This window comes from Microtus ochrogaster, linkage group LG7_11 (genome assembly GCF_000317375.1).
Source record: "Microtus ochrogaster isolate Prairie Vole_2 linkage group LG7_11, MicOch1.0, whole genome shotgun sequence".
Lineage (NCBI taxonomy): Eukaryota > Metazoa > Chordata > Mammalia > Rodentia > Cricetidae > Microtus > Microtus ochrogaster.
The window spans coordinates 24,742,539-24,761,591 of NC_022032.1; the positions used below are offsets into that span (position 1 = coordinate 24,742,539).

A 19,053-nucleotide genomic window follows, 5' to 3' on the forward strand; every position below is an offset into this window, starting at 1 on the left:
AGATGTTCATCAACTAAAGAATGTATAAAGAAAATTTTGTATATTTATATAATGGAATTTGACCCAGCAGTTACAAACAATTATATCAGAAAATTTCTTGGCAAATGGATGGTATTAGAAAAGATCATCCTTAATAAGGTAACCCAGACCCAAAAAGAAAAACACGGTATGTCCTCACTTTTAAGTGAATATTAGTAGTAAATTAAGTAGAACTATGAAGTAATGAACAGATACAGAGAAGATAAGTAACAAGGATGGCCCAAGGGAAGGAGGGGGATGCATGAATCTCACTGTGAAGGAAAAATAGAGAAACTCATTTTACATGAATAGTTTATGAAAAATGATTAATAGTAAGGTGAAAAAAATGAATTATTATGGCTAAATGAAAACCTCCAACTAAAAGCTATAAGTTTTAAAGAAATATTAGTGCATAGAATGGATATATGAAAAATAACTTAAATCCAAAACTTAAAATATTTATGTATAGAAATGTACTGCACAATAGATCAATGCCATTTTAATAGAAAATAACTCTTTATGAGCTCTTGAGTTATTAGTATGTCACAATGTGATACATTTCAATCTCCATTTATCAAGTACATATTGTGTAGCTCCTTGGTGTCAGGTGCAGTGTTTTGAAGCAAAATTAACACAGATAATGTGTTTTCCAACCTCAGGAAAGCTGTAGCATAGTTGATCTAGTATTGCTCCATAGACTCACATGTGCTGTAATATGAATTTATCAAGATTGGAAAGACCATCTTACTTCCTAAGGAGAACGCTGCATGCTTAACTTATTTTTAAAATATCAAATTTAATGTGGCTTAAGTGATTCCTCTAAATTTTAAAATTAAAGAACTATTCAGATAAGGTACAATTTTGTCTCTTCTGTAATCTATTTTTAAAATCATTTACTGTCCACTTTATGCCATTGTTTCTTCAAATAAGTCACAAAGGATTTGATAATATTCAAGAGTTTCTGGAGAGAAGAGATGGTGGCAAAAGTGATATTTGCAACCATCGAAGGCTGTAGAATATCAAATTGCATCAAGTTATTTTGGGGACAGAACTTCAGATTGTCCTGCCCATAGTCCATGTTGTTTTCACTTGAACAACTACAGTGGGGTATTTCATTAATTATATTAGGGTGGATATAGACTGTATAACTAGTGATTTGAGCTGATTGGGCTGTGGGCCTTCCAAGATAACTGTCAAAAGCCATCACTGGTACATCCTGGTATTGCCAGTCAGTGTTCTTGTGTTCTTTAATGAAAAGAAGGACATGTGCCACAATGTCATCTTCCCAGCAGGTAGACAGAAGCCTGAGGCACAACCCAGTTGCTTTACAAGGGTTCCCGTCATCATTGTCATTGTTTCCATCCTGTTTCATTAGTGTCTGTGTGAGGATGGGAACCAGGTACCGTAGCTCCCTTGGCATTACACTGTTGATATGCTTTGGGGGCCGTCCTTGTTCTGCTACCTATGAAGCCTCAGTGGCCAAATTCATTTCCTCATCACAGACATTGGACAAAAATTCTGCTCCTTGTAGGGCCATCTCATCAATGTCACTTTTCATTGCTTCAATCGTGATTGCAAAAATCACATTTCTTCACAATACAATGATATCATCTTGACTAGATTTTGTAAAGCGGGCACTTGTACCCTTGTGTCTGGACACTGTGTGGCTTCACAGACCACTTGTATGACACGGTGCTTTTCTGACACTTTGTCAAAGTTTGTTCTGGTCAACTCCAGGAAATTCAGGAGTTCATTAGTAACAGCTAACTTCACATTGTTCCTAGGTTATTCTTTTCTCATTCCTTGTATTATGGCAGTCAGAATCTCATTGTATTTATCTTGTCGCTGCTCTGGGTCTGTTTCTTGGCAAATGTAACCTATAGCTTCCAATGCAAACTCTTTCATGTGCTCTATGCTATTGCCGTTTGTCACATTGCCTACCAGCTGAGGAAGGAGTTCTGACCACTGATTTACTGGGATCTCTGCACAGGCAACACCAGCCACATATTGTGAAGCAGAACAAGACCAGTAAGTTTCTGTGCCCAACGTCTGCAAAGCATAGTTCTTGACTTCCCATTGAACATTAGCCTCAAGAGGAAGTCAATTCTGCTGGTACTTGTGCCTTGATATCTGGATCTTTTCATGCCAAACAGTTCTTGATTGGTAGGCCAGTTGCAAATCTGGCAGCTTGACAGTTTCCTGGATATGCCAGCACTCTGGACAGTTCCACATGGACCTTGGTCAGGTTCTCTATAAAGCACACTCCAGAAGCTTCAGCACTGCTTCCAGCTCCAAGTGATCTGGAGACATCTGCTCCAGGCAGCACCAATTTATTTCAGAGAAGATAAGGGCATTGAAGAAACTCTACATCAAATATACTTTCTTTGCCATTGGGTAAGAAAATGTCCCTGCCTTGATTACAACAGTATGCTGTTTAATTAGACAAGAAGACCACAAAGGAAAGTGACTGCCAAATAATGTCAAGACAAGGAGGGACAGTTTTTCAGAATATCCTGCTTCACAGAGAAGTCTGTCAGATATGCTAGGACTATAGGCTGAAGAGGCATGCCTCAATGTTGCAGAGGAAATTTGGGTGACTGTCCAGGGAGCCAGATATTTCTGTCATTATTCACATTCTTTTGGAAGCCACATGCTTGCATTTCCTGTTTACACAATTAGTATTATTTCCTTCTTGGGTGTGTGAGGGAGTTAAAGACTAGATAGTTATAATTTACCTTGTTTATTTGATGCATAAAGCTACTTATGAGAGAAAGTAAATGAGGTACTAGACTTTAAACTCACCAAGATAGAATAGGTATGGAGTAGTTTCTCTGAATTTTTCAAATGCAAACGGACTAAACATTGTTGTTGTATTTATTTCCTGTATATATTGTATATAGTTATTATACTGATTATATAGTTTTTATATATTATTTATAGCACTCCTATTTTAATAAATAAGCTTTCCTGAAGATCAGAATAGTGAAGCAGCCACGCTGGCCAGCCTTACAGACCAGGCAGCAATGGCACACAACTTTAATCCCAGTAGGCACAATAACACACACCTTTAATTTAAGTAGCTATACTAGCTTGCCATCGATATCAGGTAGTATTAGTAAAAGCCCTTAATCCCAGAACTAGAGATGGGAAGAGACAGTTCTCAGACTCAGTGTCATTCTGGGTTTTTCTGGAGGCAGGATCACCATTTTCTTTCTTTCTTAGGTTTTTTTTTGGGGGGAGGGGTTGGGGCGTTGGTTTTTCGAGACAGCATTTCTCTATAGCTTTAGAGGCTGTCATGGAACTAGCTCTTGTAGACCAGGCTGGCCTCGAACTCACACAGATCCGCCTGCCTCTGCCTCCCGAGTGCTGGCATTAAAGGCCTGTGTCACCATCACCAGGCAGGACCACCATCTTACCTCAACACTGAGGTTGAGGTAAAAACCAGTGGCTGGCTACTATGATTTTCTGATCTCCAGGCAAGCTTTATTTATTTAAATCCAAATGAAATGCCACTGCATATTTGTATTATGCAAACCTTATACTACTTATTCTTTGGATCTAGTATATCACATATTTGGCTGAAGGAATGTAAATTAAGCAAAATGCATCTTATAGATTTTCATCATTAATTGTATAAAGAATAAATTATATTCTGAATCTGCTAGGTATGTCAAGAAAAGATTGTTTATCTATATAAAGGACATTATAGCACTTGACACTGTATTCATCAAGTGTGAATAGTTTCTCTCAAGGTACATTTATGACACCAAATATCTCAGTAGGCAATCACTCACATCTAAAGTGTCTCCTTTGTGTTTAATGACAGGTCCATTGAATTTACAGCTCCACTTTTCAGGATATGTTGGATTATAACAAGGAATTTGTGGACAGTAGGTAAAATGCCTATGACTATAATTGCTTTTGCTTTACATTGGAATGTTTTGACTTCCTTATTTATATGCCCAAAGGCCAAAGGGACAAAGTACAACATAATTATTTCTAAGTCAATTGCCCATAGAAGATTACTATAAGTATTTTGTACACATGAAACAAAATCAACATGTCACCTTTAAAAGAGTTTAATGTTAAATACTAGTTTGTGGCTTATTTGACACTATTGCTAAGCTTTATGCAGGAACAAAAAAGATATCATATTTTATTTTTTGGGTTATATCTCTTCTATCAGAAATTGTTGATACTAACCCATTCTATGTACATTGTACCCTGGAACTTTTAGCTTTTCTCCTGTTTCAGAAGTAGGAACCCTTTCTCTTTAAGCTCAGTGCCAGTTTTGTGCTGACTGCCTGCTGCTTTCCAACTACATATCTAGGATTTTGTAGTTTAATTGCCACTTGCTCAGTGGTATTGTACATAAACACAGCAGCTTCTACTGTATGTTGGAAGCGGCTCAGAAAAATCTATGGACACTGTTCAGCTTTTACTAAAAAGCCAAAAAAAAAAAAAACCACCCAAAGACCCAGGTGCATTCGTCTAACAGCCTGGCAATATAACACCTTCACAAAAAGAGCTCAACCCATTGGAAAACGTCTTGCAATATGCTTGAGACCATACCAGAGAAAAATGCATGGTGTCATGTGGACTAGCTTTAAAAACTTCTTGAAAGTGAGGATTTTCTCTCTTTCTGACTTCCTTTCCGATCCACAGAGGGCCTCAGATTTTGTTCGTTATTATTCTGTGTGGCTACAGATTTCCACTAGAGATAAGAAAACTAATATGAAACCTGGATGTCTTCCTGGTAACAGGTTGAGATTATGTTCTTTTTGGCTTCCCAATTAAAACTTGAAATCAAAAGGAAAACTCAAAGAAACCTTCACTGTAAGACCTTTGCTGAGGCAGATCACATACTTTAATGAACTCTCTGGTATATGGATGAGGTGGTCACCTGATGTCACATTTAAAACATAGCAATGACAAAAGAGAGAGAGAGAGAGAGAGAGAGAGAGAGAGAGAGAGAGAGAGAGAATGGTGAACAAAGAAAGGAAAGAAAACTCCTGTTCTGAGATCATAGTGATATGTCTCATGGTATATTTTTAAGAATATATGCTAGAAAGACATTTTTATTTTTATATACAAGTACTACTCAGACATTTGTAATAAAGTAAGAAATCCAAACCACCTCATTTTTTATTTCTTTGACTCACTTGATATTTAACTCTGCTCTATAGAAGTATTTTTGAACTTCAGCATTTATAACCTAAAGTGGAATTCTCTGAAGAATAAAAATTCTCATGAAACATAGGAACTAGACATTGTAGGTCCATGGTGAAATCTTGTTAGCTCCATGGTGTTATCTGGTTTTTAGGTAAATTTCAAGAAGTCTAAGAATGTCTAGAAAGAACTTAAAGTCAATTAAAAAATTAAGCTTTGTTCTCTTCCTGGATCCTTACATTTTTAAAAAGAACTCTCATCATTTACTTGATCATCAATAATTTCATGCAGGAGTGATATGCTTTCTTAATATTATAATACCCCAATTCCCATCACATGTTTATTTTCTCTAATTCTACTTAATCCATCCCCTTTTGTACCGGTGACGATTTTGTGACAAGCTGAGATTAATCAGGATTATCTGATTAATTAATTGATTGATTGATTGATTAATTAATTAATTGATTAATTAACTACTTAGTCTACGAAGCTTCTCAGTAGATAAAGATATTGACACCCCTTTCCCTGCATCCATCATTAACAGGCACTTTAGCAAGGAGTTAGGGCCACATCTGCTCTGCCACAAACCCCTTGTTACTTGTTTATAGTTTCAATCTTATGTAGGCCCTGAGGAGACAGCTATAGTTAGGAAAATGTCATGGCCATGAGGTGTACCACATTCAGAATATGAAATTCACAGTGCTTCTATTTTATGATATTCAGTATTAGCTCCATGGCATCAAAAGCCCTGCCATTCATTTTGTTTTGTAGATGCACAGAGATGTTTTTCTGTCTAAGGATTTATGGGACCCCTTAAATATACTCGACCTAAATTGAGTTCTTGAGATTATTAGAATCACATGTTTTTGTGAGAGAAATGTTTAAATTAAACATTTCGCCAATCTGTCTTCTTGATATGCACTGGTTTAATACTTGCCACACTTAACGTGTGGAATCATTTCTTTATTTATCATAATGACACATATATATCTTTTCACTATTAGTGCAGCTTCAGGACCTTCTAGCTGACTATTTTTTTTATTTTACTGAATATAAAGAAAGATATATATATAATCATGTGATTTAATTCTATATTCCATATATGATGGGTTGCCATTAGCTCTCTAGGCATGTCACATAAGAATGATTGTCCCTAATTGTATTATTTTAAATTATATTCTTTAGTACTGTTCTCTTTCCTGCTATAGGTCAGTTTGTATGTAGAAAAAAAGACGCTGTGTACGTTGAATATACAAGTACATCGATTCACATAGTAAATCATGAATGCACTTCTACACATGTGACATAAAAAGCAATAAAGGATGTATAAAACAAAGCTCAGTTTTGTTAAAAAGGAATTGTTCAAACCATGGTGCATGTTAAAATTCCTTGTTTAGAAAAATCAGTGAGTATTCTCTAATTCCTTTCATTTCTGAAACGCATTTCCAGTGATACAACGGCAATAAACAACCTGTTTTGGAGAAAAAGAGAAAGAGGGAGTGGAGAGCAAGAGCACTTGACATTCATGTGTTTCACGGTTCGCATGATGTTGAAAAGGAAGACGTGGAAATGAGACAGGTCAGGATATCTGTGGAGCTCATGAGCCAAGCCCAACCAACTTATTAGAAAGTCTATACATTAATCTCTCCATGACAGACTTTCATATCAGATTAACTTTCGATTCTAAGACACTGTTTGTTCCTACATGCTTCGGGATATTTTGAACTTCTTTCAATTATTTTTAATATCTTTCCTATTACTTGCATTTCTATTTTAATTATCCTTCATATTTCTATGTATTATCATTCTTTGAACATTCTTAAGTGAAGTAACCTTTCAATTTAAATAATAAAATGATTTAAAAATATCCTCTAGCTATACGCATCTTCCACTCTTTCTAACGACAGACACAGCTGGATTTATCTCCAGGATGAAATGTTGATGTCATATTCCAAAGGTTCAATAGATCTTTTGACATATTAAAAATGTTATATTCATTAAAATTAATTATGCACTTATCAGATAATACATCTGAAGTACAAGGAACTACTTGGGAGCTGGAAAGGGCTCAGTGTGAAAGTGCACAGATTGCTGTTACAGAGAACCAGAGTTAGATCCCCACCACTCACAGGCTCACAATTATCTCCGACTCTAGACTCAGGAGCTCTAAAGTCTCTTCTGGACGATGCAGGCATACATTCTGCAAATTATACACATGCATATACAAGATAAGATATTCATACACATAAACTAATGCACTCATTTTTAAAAATAAATACAAATATAATCAACCAGATATTTGATGTTATACTATTGTAAAATTATTGTAATGGATGTTTAGAGTAAATCAAACTATGTCTTTTTTTTCTTTATTTAACAAACAGAATTTAGCAAATCTTGCAATCCAATGCCTAAATAAATCTCCCTGTGTCATTACTGGGAGCAGAGAACAGGCAGTTACTAGCTTGTTCTTTGAGGAACATCCCAATAAATTCTGTTGCCTTGGAGGGTTTGTAGTGGGATGTGCTGCTGTGAAAGAGAGATCATTGAGTCCTCTGATGCCTTATGAGATTTAGAATTGCATCAAAAGTGCATGATCATAGCTAGTTCACCGCATTTTACTTAGCCCCCTCATTGAGCTGTAAATTAAAATTTGTATTTAGTGGCAATTTTCCTTGAATTTAGTTTTTAAATTCTTTGCATAGTAAGTGATTAGTGATTGCAATTTAATTCTCCCTCCTAAAATGTTTTCTGCACATTGAGTATGCATACTAAGATATATCATACACAACCTATGATGCGAAACACACACGTTCACAAAAAAATGGAGATAAAGAGTACACTGATAGTATGTGGAGACATTTAAAGTTAGCTACAAAAGCAGATCATACTCAGGGCTATGTGGCTCTAACTCAGTCTATGATCAACAGCAATACATATCTCTCTAGACAAAAAGAAGCATTAGAGATTTCAGCTTCATTTAAGGAACTAATATATAACTTTATAACGAATTTACTCCATCATATTTCCAATTCTCAGTCCCATATTGAAATATCGTCACTGATCTCAGCTCAGAAACCTCAACTTCTGTGTTTGGGAATTAACTGCACTAGCTCTGTGTCTCAGGAGCTCTGATTACAATAAGACATTTTGAATGTCTAAATATAGAAAACATCTACCTGTTATTACTCGAATTCACTTTTAATTTCCTTATGCCAGAGATTATTACAAAATGACACAATTTCAAAATGATTTTCATTTTTCGTACATATTATTTCAAGTTCATCATAGTGTTCATATTAAAAAACTGCCAATCTGAGGCCGGGAGGTGGTGGCGCATGCCTTTAATTCCAGCGTGAGGGCAGCAGAGGCAGGCGGGCCTCTGTGAGTTCAAAGCCAGCTGGTCTACAAGAGCTAGTTCCAGGACAGGCTCCGAACCTACGGAGAAACAGAGAAACCTTTTTTCTCTCAGAAAGTAAAAAACAAGCAAACAAACAAAAACCAACAAAAACAAACAAACAAACAAAAAAACCAGACCTGCATGACTGCATGACACCTCTTTACCTCTCTGCAACTGGTGAAACCATATGCAGACCCACAACCGAACGAAGAAAGCCGAAAGAAAACTCACAGAATTCACGTACCAAGGCTCAGAGACTGAACCGAAAAATGGGAACTTGTCTGGCGTTTACCTAGGCTCTCTGCATCTATGTTACAATTGGGTAGCTATGTTTCTTGCAGAAGTCTGAATAGGGGAAACAGGGGCTTTCTCTGACTCTTGCAGGATTTTCGGACTCTACTCTTTATACTGGGTGGCTTTGTTCAGCCTTAAGACATGGGGTGGTGTCTTACTGCAACTTGATCTGCCATATTTTGTTGATACTCAATGGGAGATCCTGCCCTTTCCTAAACAGAAACAGAGGAGGAGTGCTTGGAAGGGTGGAAAACAGAAGGGAGTGGTAGGAGGGACTGGGAGGAAAGGACATAGGGGAAACTGAGGCCAGGATGTAAAAAAATAAATACGTTTATTATTTTAAAAAAAAAAAAAGAAAGAAAGAAAAGCAGACCTAGGGCTTTCAGTCTCGATTATTGGTACCTAAATGAGCATTGAGCAAAGGTGGAGTTCATTTTTATTGTGAACCTGCACTTTTCTCTTGGGCTGATAAATCATTTTATTTTATAACATGTTTTGCTTGTGTGTACATGCAAAGGTTAACAAACTCAAATCAAGTAATTATTTACAAATGAATGAATATCTCCCAGCTGATAGTCTAATAATACTGCGTCGTAGAATTCATCAAAATTTATATTTCCCTTTGAAATGGGCTCATTCCACACGGAGTTCCTAAGTGTCGTTGTGGTTTCTCTCAGCTCCGTTCTCCATTCATGAAGAAAAACTTTTGAATCTAAGACAGTCTTTCCACGCAGAACTCGAGCTAAAGATGCATGAAGACACACACAGCTAAAGAGAACACAACCGCAGATACTCATGTTGTTGTCACAGAACATAAATAAGAAGTGAAGTTGTAATATTAAGAACCACTGGAATTTGGGATGGCTCCTTGCCGTAGCAAAGCCTAATGAAAAATTATTCTTTTACAGAATGTATCTGATTAATTAGCTATGAAAAATTACTCTGTAGAATGAGTAATCTGCATACTAAACAGCGATAAAGAAAGTTTTTCATCACTCTATCAGGACCCGTACTTGAAACATTAAAATACCTTCTAATTTTTCTAAGCTAAAAAAGAAGGAAATTACAGGTAATCATTCTCTTTTACATGAGATGTTTGTGATTATTGGTGACATTGAGTATCTGCTCGTGTATACTGTTTTCATCTCTGCAAATTGTGTCAGATGGGGATGAGTTTTTTTATGAAATTTAATAAATTTTCTTGAACAGTATAGACTCGTCTTTTCTCTCCTTGATTTGTGGTGCCTAATTTAATGAATATTGAGTCTGTCTCAGTTTTTCGTTTTGGTGTATTGCTCTATTTATCTATTCCTGTGAAAATGTCATGCTACTTTTATTGCTATGACATTAGCACTGGAGAAGGTTTTCTTCAATTGTTAGAGGCAACCACGTATTGAAATTTTTCAGTAATCGTATAGACATTTTAATATTTAGCAATTCCCACGTGAAGGCTTCTGAAATATTACTGAAATTCAGTTTATTTGTGGATTAACTGTTATACAATCCACATATAAATTTACATTAATTTATCAAAAGATAAATTACAAGAGAGGGCCTAACTGTCACCAAAGCTCCTGTCTCTCCAGATGCTCAGCTCCTTTAAAAATGTGTTGATTTTTTAAAATAATATCTTGGTTTAAATTACTTCTAAGTGTTGCCTTTTTCTACTGCAAAGAAAGTCTTTTATAGGCTGATATATATTTACAAATTTTATATTTTCCTGATTGTGGTGTTTTTGTATATCTCTCTCCTACCTCTGCTTTGGGCCGATAATAGGATCATATTCAAAAATGATTTCAAATGTTATAAAAAAAAAACAAAGAAACATAACAAAACCAAACAAAAAGAAATACAAATCTTCAAGTCTATTTACCTGTGTGGCAAAATCAGTTGGAAAAACCCATGCTAGCACACTCTCTGATGAGGAGGCAAATGTCAGTGATTGTATCTAAGTAAAAGATAATCCCAATTATGACATAACATTAATAAGTTCTGCTATTGCTTATATCTCCACAGCAAATAATACATGTTTTAACTTAAAATATTTTCTCTGTAATCATAAATGATCATGGAAATAGAATATCTTAATATTTAAAGAAAATTGTAATTTTTATAAACTAAGTTTTCCAAATTGCCCAGGCTCTTATCTTAGCTCAGTGCTAAATTGAAGTTAAAAGGAAGACTTATATTTTTAATAGTAAGAGTTAAAATATTTTGGGAGTCATATTACAAGTATTTGAAGTTAATTATTTAATTTTTCATGCCTATACTCAAATCTTTATTTCAACTTTATAAATCCATGTTACTTTACATTAAATAATGGAACTTGATATTGAAAATTATGTAATATCATAAAAATCTAACAAAACACATTTTTCAATAAAAATTTTGGACTTGATTTTTAATAATAAGACATTGCAAATATTTGACTTATATTTTACTTAAACAATTACAAATAAAATGAAGTAACTGTGTCACTACTTTGTCAAATTTACTGTTTTTCAGTATGTTTTTAAAAAACAAGAATAGTTTGCTCTAACATCTGTTTATACCCATGGGCATAATTAAAATCATTCTTCAATTAATCTATCAGATGAATGAGAAAGACACTGTTAGTTAGTTTTATATTATCTTCTAAGTTGAAAATATAGAGCAGAATTAGGAGAGAAATTTACATCAAGCTATGGATGTTATTTCAAGGGCAGTATTGAAATAATTTTGTCAAAATGCATAATACTGTAGAGAGCTGAACTCCGGTCTCCTCCTTCCCTAAGATGTCTTTGAAGTGGAAATGATGTGAACCTTTAATGTCTTGTCCAAATAGTAAGGTGTAAAGATATCAAAGGTATGCTTGGCTAGAGATAAGAAGCATTGCAAATACAGCTTAGATGGGTAAGTTTAACATGCGTGATCCCAACAGAATAATGTCAAGATAAAATGGCCAGGAATTTCAAATGCAGCAATAGTTAGTCATATCTTCTTTACATGTAATCATGCAATAGTCATTACATAGGGGTCTATTATGTTAGCAGGGCTGTTGTAACCAATGTGTGTCAAAATTGTTGCCCACATTGACACTAAGTTCTTGAAATGTCCCTGAAGAATTATTGTTTGATAACATTTCCATCATAACAAAGTTTTACATTCTTGTGGCTTTACATCTTTAGATACATCTTGTACTGCTACTATTTTTTGCATGAATAAACATAGATATTGGTAAAAGCATTTAGAGTCTATGTCAACAATAAGAGCCAAAGCTGACAAAGGTAATGCAAACAACACATTGAAGGAGCTTCTCTGGCAAACTGACAAGAGCAAATGTATTCAAACTAGCCAGGGTGAAATACGTAACTCCTAAATAAACATTGAACACTTAGAAACCTTCCCTCTGCTTTCCCTGAAAGCATATATTTGTCAGGGAGTTTTTCTGGAGTATTATCGCTTGCTATCTTTCTTCACTTGTTAGCTAGAGGGAGCATTTCGACAAAGGCAAAGGGAACATCCACCGGGCCTCAATAAGGGAAACTGAAACCTAAGGTCTGAACAGCTGAGACCAGCAGGCTGATTCTATTGAATACAGATTCATTGATTTTCTTCTTTCTGGGGAAGGCACTGTTCCATTTGCTCTGTCAAAAACCTTTGCGTATAGCCCATGTAGGTGCGTGCTTCTCGGGAAGAAAAGGATCAGTGCTATTATTTAAACACCTATGATTCTTTTTTGTTCCTTTGTGCAGATAGAGCTTTGGAAGGCAATTTAGCTTTTACTCAACTTGTACTATTAAGTAAACATATTTTTAAAGCATACTGTAAATAATTTCATTTAAAAAGTGTATGAAACCAAATATGAGTGAGTACATCCCATGTTCCTCTTTTTGCGTCTGGCTTACCTCACTCAGGATAGTGTTTTCTATTTCCATCCATTTGTATGCAAAAATTCAAGAAGTCCTTGTTTTTTACTGCTGAGTAAGGCCAGCTGGCCTGGGTCTGAAAAAGCATGGGATAAAACCGGACTTGCTGAACATAGAGGACAATGAGGAGTACTGAGAACTCAAGAACAATGGCAATGGGTTTTTGATCCTACTGCACATACTGGCTTTGTGGGAGCCTAGGCGGTTTGGATGCTCACTTTACTAAACCTGGATGGAGGTGGGCGGTCCTTGGACTTCCCACAGGTCAGGGAACCCTGATTACTCTTCAAGCTGATGAGGGAGGGGGACTTGATTGGGGAAGGAGGAGGGAAATGGGAGGCGGTGGCGGGGAGGAGGCAAAAAACCTTAAAAAATAAATTAATTAATTAAAAAAATAAACTACTTATGAAAACCAAAAAAAGTGTATGAAAATATATTCATTTTTCTATATTAATTTTCTATATATAATCTTTTCAATTCCAAATATTAACACATATTTATTAAATGACAGGGTTTTTAATCTGTGATGGTAATGAATAGTTAGTATAAGATAAAAGAAAATGGAGAATAAGTAGAAGGGGTTAGAGTAAGGAAAAGGGAGAAGAGGCAGGTCCCACTAAAGGTAGACTAAATGAATGAGTGGAAGGACTACAACAAAACAAATAGAAATAATATAAACATTGGGAATTCAGGAGAGGAAGGTCATCATTAGTTCCACAGATGTTTCTTTAGAGAAAGCTTGCTACAGCTCCTCTAAACATATATACAAATGATAAATAAATAAGTAAATAACACTTAAATAATAGCAAAGCAAAATCAGGAAGAGAGGATAAAACTTATCCAGAAAGTTGAAATTGGCTATTTATTAAAGAAAGTCAAAACTGGGCAGAGAAATGCTCGTAAGAAGATATTCCTTATAGGTTCCCTATTGATGCAGTTGTTCAGTCTGTTTGTGTATAGTCTCTGGCATAGGTATAATTGCCATATCTCTCTTTATGCAGTCCATTCTATTCTAAGGTTCAGGTCATATTCCCAACTTGTAGAACACTCTGAGGTTGTGTCTCAAACATTCCCCCATAGAGCAAGAGCAATTGGTAGACTACTTCAAATTGTCAATTAACTGGTGTCCAGAAAAGAGATTTTCCAAGTGACTACCTACCTTTCTTTCTTTTCTCTATTACTGAAAACAGAGAAAATTGTATGATTCTGTATCATTGCCTTAAGCCTTGTTTCTTACCTTATGCCATTGTGCTTAAGCACATGGGTTGGAGAGCTCACCCGACCTGGAGCTGCAGCGATCTAAGCAGACTAGATACTCTTTCTTGTGCACATTTTTAGAGGTTTGTTCCTTTCTTTACTATGAAACTACTGTTTATCTGCAAACATATAACTGCGATGCTAGATGATCTCTAACGGTTTCCAATCTGCTTCCTGGAGATCCCAGCAATCAGAGTCACTTTGGGGAATCTTACTCTTCACTTCTTACATATACCAATGGAAAGTAAAATCTCCATCTATACAATTTTATAGAAACTTCACAACCTCATCTGGCAGTTCTATGCTCTCAAATAGTACATCAAGTATTTGAGGAATCATGTTGCCATTGCACTTAAATAATAGAGTAGGTTACAAAAATAAATATTTAGAACTGAATGAAACATTTTCTTTTAGAGACAGTGTCACTGAAAGTAGTCCTGACTGTCCTGATATGTACTGTTCGATCCAAGCTGCCTTTCATGCAGAGACACACTTGACTGACTCTCCAGTGCTTGGATTAATGGCGCACACCACCATGCCCCTCAAAATCATCTTCTGGTATCAGACTTTCTAGAAAAAAAATTGCATTCATTTCATGAAATTGAAAGTTTGTGTGTATTGTATTTTTCCTTTTATATTGAAAATAGGTTCTTCTCTTATACAGCACATCTCAACCTCGGCTTCCCCTCCTCCATTCAAAATAATTACCCTCCCTTCTTTCCTCTCCCACAGCTCCATAACCCCTCTGTTTCCTCTTTAGAAAATAGTGTGTCTTCAAGAGTTGTCAACCAAATGGAACAAAAGAAGCACAATAAGACAAGGAAAAAGTCATCCTATTAAAACTGGAAAGAAAATCCAGTATAATTTTCTGTCTGTGAGAATGAAGGTAGTTTGGCTAAGAAACATATGACTGAATATTCACAAAAACAAATTGAGTCCAGTTTCCTTAGACTATAAAAAGGATTTCATACTATGAAGTCAAAGAGTTACTAGTTTCCCATGTACATCATCTCCAAATAATGAAAATAACTATTAATTTTCATTGAAAAACTCATAGATGAAAAAAAGCCTCATAAGAATATCATTCTAATATTGTATTAACTACCCCCTCAGTGTACTCAAGTGGGTTATGTACCTTGAAGGACAGCTATTTTAAAATTAGATGGTCAAATAATCACCAGGGGATCTTATTAAAGTTTTGTTATGATAAAGCTGTTCTAGCCTGGAGCCTGAGGACCAGCATTTCAGACAAAAGTCCCAGTACTATTTAGGCTGTTGTTTTTCGAAAACGTTTCAGAACAGGATATGTCTATTCTGCCATTCTCATAAAATCCACAAACCTATATAATATTCATGGAGGAAAATATAAAATTTGGGCCTTTGTATTTCTTATTGGTTATAGAGGAGTTATAGAAGGATGATTTTCTTGTTTCATTTTGTATTTTCATAAAGCTTTATAGCTAATATCCATTGACTCATGAGAAGAACCATCAGTCAAATTTGATCCTAAGAATTCAGATATTATTTATGGTCAATTTTTCTCTACAGCTATCTCTGTCACTTACTATTGGCATAACATAAAATGAATTCTTATTAAAAATTCATAACTCCCTGCAATAGTACAGCATCAAAGAATTGCTTCAACTTTATGCAAACTTTACAAAGAAAGGGAAATAAAATTAATTTCTTTCTGGAAACTTTGGGAAACCAAAATAGAGTCATATATAAAATATTGAAATTTTGGACCAGGCCAGAAGGGGGATCCCATGTCAATACAGTGGGGCTGAAACATTGTATTGATTAGTAATAAATGAACACTATTACACACTACACCTCTCATGTGTTAATGGTGAAACTTGTGTGAAATCATTGCTTATGCTCTAAATCATAAAAAGGTGTGGTCAATAAAGTTAAATATTAGACTAGTTGATAATGCCAAACAGCAAAGACATTAATTAAGGTATTTATGAAACTACAGTAATAGTGTTTATTCCAACATGTCCCTAATTACATATAAGTTATGATTCTTCATTTCTTGAGTTATATAATTTCTTTTAAGGTTTTCAACAATTTCAAACAATAGTTATTATGCATTAAGTCTTAGTGTCAGGTTTCAGTCAAGTATCAATTTTGTTACTTTTTAAAATATATTTTTGACAATTTTCTGCATATATATATAAAATGTGTTATGAACATATTCAAAACCTGTTACTCTCTTTGTCTCCCATATATATCTAAATAACCTCTTCTCAAATTCATGCTTCTTCTACATTTACAATTTTGTTTTTCAAGTTTGTGGAATTTATCATGGCTTCTGTGTATCCATGATGATAACAAGGATGGCATATCTATAAGAAAGAACATCATATGACACTTCTCCACTCTCCACCTTTTAAAATCTTTCAAATTATCCCCATAAATGCCCTTTTCATCATTGGATACTCTGTTGCCAGCTTAGGGCTAAGCATTCAGCAATCATTTATTACCAATACTTTGAACAGTTATATTTCTTGATGTTAACAGCCACCCACTGAAAAAAGAATTTTTTCTGCCTATTTGTACATAGCAGAGGAAACTTAGAATCTTAATATAAGTATTTAGAATAATGTTTTCATATGTGTACTTTTAGATTAATATCAATCTATACCATTTATAAGTATAACATTGGTATGGGAGGGCCTTCTGTCTATGTGTTGCCTTTGTTGGTTAATGAATGTAGGAACTTCCTTAGCCTATTTATAGGGCAGAACTTAGGTAGGTGGGGAAGACACAACTGAATTCTGGAAGGAAGAAGTCAGCATTAGGGAGACGCCTTGAAGTCACCACCACCAGAAATATACATGCTGAAATTTTGCTGTTAGGCCGCAACCTCGTGGTGATGTACAGATTAATGGAGATGGGTTAAATTAAGTTGTAACAGTTAGCCAATAAGAAGATAGAGCTAATGGGCCAAGCAGTGATTTAATTAATACGGTTTCTGTGTGGTTATTTTGGGGCCAAGCCAGGTGGCCAGGACAAACAAGCAGGTCCTCTTCCAACACAACATATCAATTACTTCTCATGAAAATACTATAAAGCAGTATGTTGTGCAATGCCACAGGCTTAAATATCTCATGCTAACTAAAATTGTCACTTAGCGATTGTTCTATATTGCCCAAGAGTTTGATCAATGATAAAATTTACAAATATGATTTGCTCACTAATTTGCATGCATAAATATCTTGCAGGATATTTTTGCTAAATGTTCTAAATTATTCATTTACATACAATCTCAGATAAAGCATTATTCAAATAATAAACACTGTGCTATAAATAATGACAGTATGTAGAGTACATATACTCACACATTAATATATAATATATACATATATATGGGTATACATATATTGGTATGTATAAGTATATCTGTATATTCTATTTTAAGCAACTAATATTAAGAAGTCCTTCTTCTTCATAAACAGGAGTGTACTTTTTCATATAGGTAAAGATAGCAAGTATCATAATACCCTGTTTCTCTATATTTATATCAGTCATCTCCAAAAAAGAATCAGTATCTGGTTTCTCTCAAGTTTCAACTTATCAAGCTCTTGCATATACTTTATTCGCACAGTGATACATGAACCCATGTTTCTCTGTCATTTCTGGAATCCACAGTTCACCCTTATTAAGCTCTTTTCAAACCATGCCCTGCATTCCTTGCCACCAAAGTATTTCTCTTTTCTCAAAGAGGAATTGTTATTTTGTTTTGTCTTTACTTCATTGTGAGACACAAAGACCATGACAACTCATATAAATGAAAATATTTAATATGGGGTGTCTCACTTAATAGTTTTAGAGGTCAGTCCATTATCTTCACAGTGGAAAGCAAGGCAGCATGCAAGAAGACATGGTGCTGGAGTTGAGAGTTCTTATATCTTGATTGAAAGACAACAGAAAATGGTCAGACATTAGGCAGTATCTTGAGTTACGTGAGTCCTCAAAACTTGCTTTCACAGTGTCCCACTTCCTCCAACAAGGCCACAAACACTCCAACAAAGCCCCAGCTCCTAATGGTGACACTCCCTTTGGGGGTATTTTCTTTTAAACCACCACAAGGTGAGAACAGATGCAGATACCCTTAGCCAGACATTATGTAGAGAGTATCTAAATGAAAGGTCTCCATCAGTTTCTTCCCTCCAAGCTCAGGGAAACCATTAGAAAGAGGAAGAAAAAAAGATAAGAGCAAGAGAACAAGGCCGTCTAAATCAGTTAAGTAAGGCACACATGAGCACATGAAGACTGCATCAGCAAGTATAGGGCCTACCAACTATTGTGCATACATATTATAGCTCTTACCTTTGTATTATTATAGGTCTTCCAACTGTGTGTCTCTCACACTTGTGTCTGCTCGTTTTTTCTCATGATGGGTAGCTATGTCCAGTTTCATATAACAGTTTTGTCTCATCTTACTATTATTTTACCTTATCATGCTTGATTGTCATATGGTAGAACCTGTTTTTTTTTTTCTAATGAGAGCCAGATTGGGAGTAGATCCAAGGAAAAGGATAGTTGGGAAGGAACTGAGGAGGAGAGTGAGAGAAATCTAGAATCAAGATATATTTTATTTTAAAAATATCTATCTTCAATAAAAAATAAAAGAAGCTAAAATGAAAAAATCATATAGTTTTGATATCAATGAGTTTTAGATACAGAAGATTTTATACACAACATGATTTGAATTTGCAGAATTCAGAATTATTTGTTTGACAATACATTGTGTTGGAAAATATATATGTAATAAAATTTATAACATATGATAATGTAGAAGTCACAAATAATATATATTTTAAAAATAGAAAAAACAAGAATGTTCAACAAATTATGCTGGCATGTAGGAGAATTAAAATCGAGCCATATCATCAGCCCTCATTGTCCGCCATGTTCAAAGAGTCCGGTTTTATCCCATGCTTTTTCAGTCACAGTCCAGCTGGCCTTGGTGAGCTCCCAATAGATCAGCCCCACTGTCTC

At 35.1% G+C, this 19,053-nt stretch overlaps 1 pseudogene; it reads right to left on the minus strand.

Moving 5' to 3' along the window:
• Positions 1-1,071: 1,071 nt before the first annotated feature.
• On the minus strand, positions 1,072-2,328 carry LOC101986881 (annotated as a pseudogene).
• Positions 2,329-19,053: the final 16,725 nt, after the last annotated feature.